Here is a 7500-nt window from a genome sequence, read left to right on the forward strand (position 1 = left end):
TTCAGTCTCATATCTCAGGCTTCGTCTCATATCTCAGGCTTCAGTCTCATATCTGAGGCTTCAGCCTCATATCTCAGGCTTAGGTCTCATATCTCAGGCTTCAGCCTCATATCTCATGCTTCACTCTCATATTTCAGGCTTCAGTCTCATATCTCAGGCTTCAGCCTCATATCTCAGGCTTCAGCCTCATATCTCAGGCTTCTGTCTCATATCTCAGGCTTCAGTCTCATATCTCAGGCTTCAGCCTCATATCTCAGGCTTCAGCCTCATATCTCAGGCTTCAGCCACATATCTCAGGCTTCAGTCTCATATCTCAGGCTTCAGCCTCATATCTCAGGCTTCGATCTCATATCTCAGGCTTCAGCCTCATATCTCAGGCTTCGGTCTCATATCCCAGGCTTCAGTCTCATATCTCAGGCTTCAGCCACATATCTCTTGCTTCAGTCTCATATCTCAGGCTTCAGCCTCATATCTCAGGCTTCAGCCACATATCTCATGCTTCAGTCTCATATCTCAGGCTACAGCCTCATATCTCAGGCTTTAGTCTCATATCTCAAGCTTCTGCCACATATCTCAGGCTTCAGTCTCTTATCTCAGGCTTCAGTCTCTTATCTCAGGCTTCAGCCTCATATCTCAGGCTTCGGTCTCATATCTCAGGCTTCAGTCTCATATCTCAGGCTTCAGTCTCATATCTCAGGCTACGGTCTCATATCTCATGCTTTGGTCTCATATCTCAGTCTTCAGTCTCATATCTCAGGCTATAGCCTCATATCTCAGGCTTCAGTCTCATATCTCAGGCTTCAGTCTCATATCTCAGGCTATAGCCTCATATCTCAGGCTTCTGTCTCATATCTCAGGCTTCAGCCTCATATCTCAGGCTTCAGTCTCATATCTCAGGCTTCAGCCTCATATCTCAGGCTTCAGTCTCATATCTCAGGCTTCAGTCTCATATCTCAGGCTTCAGTCTCATATCTCAGGCTTTAGCCTCATATCTCAGGCTTCGGTCTCATATCTCAGGCTTCGGCCTCATATCTCAGGCTTCAGCCACATATCTCAGGCTTCAGTTTCATATCTCAAGCTTCACTCTCATATCTCAGGCTACAGTCTCATATCTCATGCTTCACTCTCATATCTCAGGCTTCAGTCTCATATCTCAGGCTTCAGTCTCATATCTCAGGCTTCAGCCACATATCTCAGGCTTCAGTCTCATATCTCAGGCTTCAGTCTCATATCTCAGGCTTCAGCCACATATCTCAGGCTATAGCCTCATATCTCAGGCTTCAGCCACATATCTCAGGCTTCGGTCTCATATCTCAGGCTTCATGGGCTCGAGTTCTGTTTAATGTGTTTTCGTATCTGAGGATGGTTGTGTATGGACGAGATCAGACCAGCTGTGGGAATCGGATGTTGTCTATAACACACTCAAACATATACACATCTACGAGCACATGTGAGAGAGAGAGAGAGAGAGAGCAGTGGGAACGCTGTTTAGAGAGGCTGAGCATGTGGGAGTGATGGCGTATGTCTTGCTGCTTCGACTGGAAGCTCCCACACACTCTTCAGTCGCGCTCCCAGTCGTTCGGTCTCTGCACTGATAACTTCAGCACTTGCATAATTACTACAGGTCTTCATTGAAGACGTCTGTCTGAGCGTGTGAGTGTGTGCGTCTCCTCTCCTCTTGGAGGTTGCTCTCAATAATTGATGCCAGAGGCTTTAGTGCTTTTGTTACTAGCATCTCTTTGTTCTGCTCCAGCCTCTATGAACTCTCCGCCTGGCCTGTGGATGTGTGTGTTTGTGTGTGCGGCAGATGAGTGCGCTCACGCGTGTGCGGGCATGTCTCTGTAAATAAAGCAGTGGTAGAAAAATAACGAGTTTCTGTTATCAGTCTCTGAACGGGAGACACGTCTATAAACTAGGGTGTGATTATTATCATTCATTTGTTAGCGCTCGTTAGTTAATTGTGATTAATAGCATTTGGCCCTATATAAAGATTTTTCCATTTAAAAAGCAGTGCAGTCAGTGTATCATATTTATACAGTCAACGTGTGAAGATATCATATACATAAAATATACAGTGAAAATATATATAGAACATTTTCATATATACAGTCAGTGTAGATATCATATATATTACATTTATAGTCAATGAGTGTATATATAATATATCTCATTTGTACAATATATATATTATATAGTAAATAAGTGTATATATAATTTATATTAAATATATAAACAATGAGTGTATATATAATGTATAAACAGTCAATGACTATATAGCATACATATCATATATACAGTCAATGAGGGGTATATATCATATATATTACATGTATAGTCGATGAGTGTATATATCATATACATTATATATACACTATATATACAATCAATGAGTGTATATATTAAATATCTCATATTCAATCATATATATATATATATATATATATATATATATATATATATATATATATATATATATATATATATATATACGATATGTAGTCAATGAGTGTAGATATCACATATATCATATATACAGTCAATGAGGGTATCATATATTTCAAATATACAGTGAATAAGTGTATATATATATGATATGTAGTCAATGAGTGTATATATCATATATAAAGTCAATGAGGTTATCTATATATATATATATACAGTCAGTAGTCTGTGATTGTAGCCTCTCACTCTCGTTCATATTGCTGTTACAGTGGAAGCTTGAACTGGAGGCCTGTGTTCATTCAGGCAACTGTGTGGAACAAAACTGCGGTAAACCGTTTTCCTGCGTTTGAAGGGCTGGGAGTCCTTTGCTTTAGAAACAGTGAGTTTAGTCTTAATCTTTCATTCATCTAGTAACTAACTTCACCGGCTGAGAGTTTGTGGCCACTTAGCTCAGTCTGCCTTCATCCCTGAAGCCATTCCAGGTGAGGCTGTTTGAAAAGGGCTTGTTTTACCTGATGAACGTCTTTTCATTCATGTTTTTCCCCAGAAAAGAAGCTGTTTTTCAGTCTGAAACCTGATGCTGTGGTGTGAGAATCCAAAAAAGTACACCACAACATACAGATGGCTTATTGGACAGACATGAAAGAAGCTTCTTCAAGGGTTTTCTAGTAAAGGCAATGGTTCTTTCTAGAGCCATGAAGTCTTTATAGAGCCATTTCCTGCTTAAATGGTTGATTGCATGGTGAAATGGTGAAGATGGATTGGAGAACGTGTTGTAAAGGGTTTCATTTACATTTTACATTTACAGAATTTAGCAGACGCTCTGATCCAGAGCGACTTACCAGAAGAGCTCAGTCTGTCTAGAGAAAGTCTCTCTGCTAGTTACCAGTAGGTTAAAAAGATGGTTCTTTGAGGGTTCTTTAGTGAAGAGCATGGTTCTATTTAGAACCTTGCCTTCCATAAGAACCACTTCTTGCTTAATGGTTCTTTAATGGTGAAATTCAGCTTGATGGAAATTATGAATGCAGTGTGTAAAGAGCAGTAAAAGAGCACATTCACTACATGCTTCAGTGCCAAAAAGCAGCCGTTGCTCTGAAAACGGAACTATTTTATTAGAAGCGCCACATGAGGGATGCGGTTCTCTCTGTGTGATCAGTCAAGCTCTGAATCTCACACTGGAGAGTCTGAAGGTTTGTTAAAAACGGAAAAAACTAAATGCAAAAAGAAATTCTCCACTGCGAATGGGCATTTTTAGTGGTCAAGTGTGAAACGGTGTGGCCAGGGGCATCGAGCACCAGGCAACATTAACCCCTAACCCCTTGCTTGCATATGGGGAAGAGACCTTCCCCTGGACAGCCAACACTTCCCAGTTCAGTTATCTGCATGAACTTTGTTGTTTTCATAATCTTTAATACACAGTTTGGGAGATGTAACATTATTACACTGACCAGACGGTCAGTAAAGACATCTGACTCTGCCTATGCAGTACATCAGTAGTGCTCGTGGAAAAGGTTAAAGCTCCCAGACTGCCGAGAAACTTAAGATAAACCTGTCTTTATGTCAGCAGCCGCCACGAAGACGGAGAAATCAGCACAAACATAATGCCATGTGAAAACAAGTCTCCAGCATTTGTCCAGCATTTGTCCAGCATGTGTCCATACAGAGTAATTCTGAGGCAGTGAGTGTGTTCACACGCACACCGGTAATATGATTATCCCATTGTGATAGTTAGTGGTCAGGTAAACAGCACATTCTGATTTCTTAGACTGGATTAAGGTGGTTATGGGTTTTCTGGAAGTTCAGTAAAGAGGTTGGTTTTGAGCTCTTTAGTGTTTGTAAAGCCTCACTCTGATTTCTTTTGTTTTTCTCAGGAAATAGAGCGCTGTCCTGGAAACAGCGAGCACAACACATGCTTCAGTGAAGAGATTCAATATTCATATTCTAGATGATATTATTCATATTTTCTGTTAAAGTGACTTGATGTTTTAAAAAAAGGCCACAGCTGGACAGTGAGTTCGCATTATGTTATTATGTGAGTTTATTGGCCGGTAGCAAAGCAAATCCGACTGCATAGCAAATTCTGTCTGACTCACATTTCCCCATTATCTGATTACACTTTACATGTAAAGTTTAGCAGACGCTCTGATCCAGAGCGACTTACCAGAAGAGCTCAGTCTGTCTAGAGAAAGTGTCTCTGCTAGTGACCAGCAGGTTAGAGAGAGAGACGGTCCTGAGCTCAGATACTGATAGAAACACAGTCACTGATACAGAGAGAGAAGGAGCAGAGCTGAACTCAGAACAGTGCAATACACTACAGCACACTACAGCACACTACAACACACTACAATACACTACAATACACTACACTACACTACAATACAGTAAACTATAATACACAATATAATACAATAAAATATAATATATAAGTGCAGCACAATATTACCCAAGTGCATGTAATCACACTGATTTCTTGTAGTTATCAGATTATTAAGAGCATGTAAACACACTGAACTATTACTGACAACGTCTGATTTCCTGTAGTTATCAGATTATTAAGAGCATGTAAACACACTGAACTATTACTGACAACGTCTGATTTCCTGTAGTTATCAGATTATTAAGAGCATGTAAACACACTGAACTATTACTGATAAAGTCTGATTTCCTGTAGTTATCAGATTATTAAGAGCATGTAAACACACTGAACTATTACTGACAATGTCTGATTTCTTGTAGTTATCAGATTATTAAGAGCATGTAAACACACTGAACTATTACTGACAACGTCTGATTTCCTGTAGTTATCAGATTATTAAGAGCATGTAAACACACTGAACTATTACTGACAATGTCTGATTTCCTGTAGTTATCAGATTATTAAGAGCATGTAAACACACTGAACTATTACTGACAACGTCTGATTTCCTGTAGTTATCAGATTATTAAGAGCATGTAAACACACTGAACTATTACTGACAACGTCTGATTTCCTGTAGTTATCAGATTATTAAGAGCATGTAAACACACTGAACTATTACTGACAACGTCTGATTTCCTGTAGTTATCAGATTATTAAGAGCATGTAAACACACTGAACTATTACTGACAATGTCTGATTTCCTGTAGTTATCAGATTATTAAGAGCATGTAAACACACTGAACTATTACTGACAACGTCTGATTTCCTGTAGTTATCAGATTATTAAGAGCATGTAAACACACTGAACTATTACTGACAAAGTCTGATTTCCTGTAGTTATCAGATTATTAAGAGCATGTAAACACACTGAACTATTACTGACAACGTCTGATTTCCTGTAGTTATCAGATTATTAAGAGCATGTAAACACACTGAACTATTACTGACAACGTCTGATTTCCTGTAGTTATCAGATTATTAAGAGCATGTAAACACACTGAACTATTACTGACAACGTCTGATTTCCTGTAGTTATCAGATTATTAAGAGCATGTAAACACACTGAACTATTACTGACAATGTCTGATTTCCTGTAGTTATCAGATTATTAAGAGCATGTAAACACACTGAACTATTACTGACAACGTCTGATTTCCTGTAGTTATCAGATTATTAAGAGCATGTAAACACACTGAACTATTACTGACAACGTCTGATTTCCTGTAGTTATCAGATTATTAAGAGCATGTAAACACACTGAACTATTACTGACAAAGTCTGATTTCCTGTAGTTATCAGATTATTAAGAGCATGTAAACACACTGAACTATTACTGACAACGTCTGATTTCCTGTAGTTATCAGATTATTAAGAGCATGTAAACACACTGAACTATTACTGACAACGTCTGATTTCCTGTAGTTATCAGATTATTAAGAGCATGTAAACACACTGAACTATTACTGACAACGTCTGATTTCCTGTAGTTATCAGATTATTAAGAGCATGTAAACACACTGAACTATTACTGACAACGTCTGATTTCCTGTAGTTATCAGATTATTAAGAGCATGTAAACACACTGAACTATTACTGACAACGTCTGATTTCCTGTAGTTATCAGATTATTAAGAGCATGTAAACACACTGAACTATTACTGATAAAGTCTGATTTCCTGTAGTTATCAGATTATTAAGAGCATGTAAACACACTGAACTATTACTGATAAAGTCTGATTTCCTGTAGTTATCAGATTATTAAGAGCATGTAAACACACTGAACTATTACTGACAATGTCTGATTTCCTGTAGTTATCAGATTATTAAGAGCATGTAAACACACTGAACTATTACTGATAAAGTCTGATTTCCTGTAGTTATCAGATTATTAAGAGCATGTAAACACACTGAACTATTACTGACAACGTCTGATTTCCTGTAGTTATCAGATTATTAAGAGCATGTAAACACACTGAACTATTACTGACAACGTCTGATTTCCTGTAGTTATCAGATTATTAAGAGCATGTAAACACACTGAACTATTACTGATAAAGTCTGATTTCCTGTAGTTATCAGATTATTAAGAGCATGTAAACACACTGAACTATTACTGACAACGTCTGATTTCCTGTAGTTATCAGATTATTAAGAGCATGTAAACACACTGAACTATTACTGACAATGTCTGATTTCCTGTAGTTATCAGATTATTAAGAGCATGTAAACACACTGAACTATTACTGACAACGTCTGATTTCCTGTAGTTATCAGATTATTAAGAGCATGTAAACACACTGAACTATTACTGATAAAGTCTGATTTCCTGTAGTTATCAGATTATTAAGGGCATGTAAACACACTGAACTATTACTGACAATGTCTGATTTCTTGTAGTTATCAGATTATTAAGAGCATGTAAACACACTGAACTATTACTGACAACGTCTGATTTCCTGTAGTTATCAGATTATTAAGAGCATGTAAACACACTGAACTATTACTGACAATGTCTGATTTCCTGTAGTTATCAGATTATTAAGAGCATGTAAACACACTGAACTATTACTGACAACGTCTGATTTCCTGTAGTTATCAGATTATTAAGAGCATGTAAACACACTGAACTATTACTGACA

At 37.9% G+C, this 7500-nt stretch overlaps 2 protein-coding genes across 6 annotated transcripts in view; one reads left to right on the forward strand and one right to left on the reverse strand.

Annotated features, from left to right (window-relative positions):
• cacna2d4a (calcium channel, voltage-dependent, alpha 2/delta subunit 4a) overlaps nt 1-7500 on the reverse strand; it is a 230781-nt gene that overhangs the window by 71568 nt on the left and 151713 nt on the right. The window lies entirely within an intron of this gene.
• lrtm2a (leucine-rich repeats and transmembrane domains 2a) overlaps nt 1-7500 on the forward strand; it is a 97168-nt gene that overhangs the window by 1610 nt on the left and 88058 nt on the right. The window lies entirely within an intron of this gene.

This window comes from Pygocentrus nattereri, chromosome 1 (genome assembly GCF_015220715.1).
Source record: "Pygocentrus nattereri isolate fPygNat1 chromosome 1, fPygNat1.pri, whole genome shotgun sequence".
NCBI lineage: Eukaryota > Metazoa > Chordata > Actinopteri > Characiformes > Serrasalmidae > Pygocentrus > Pygocentrus nattereri.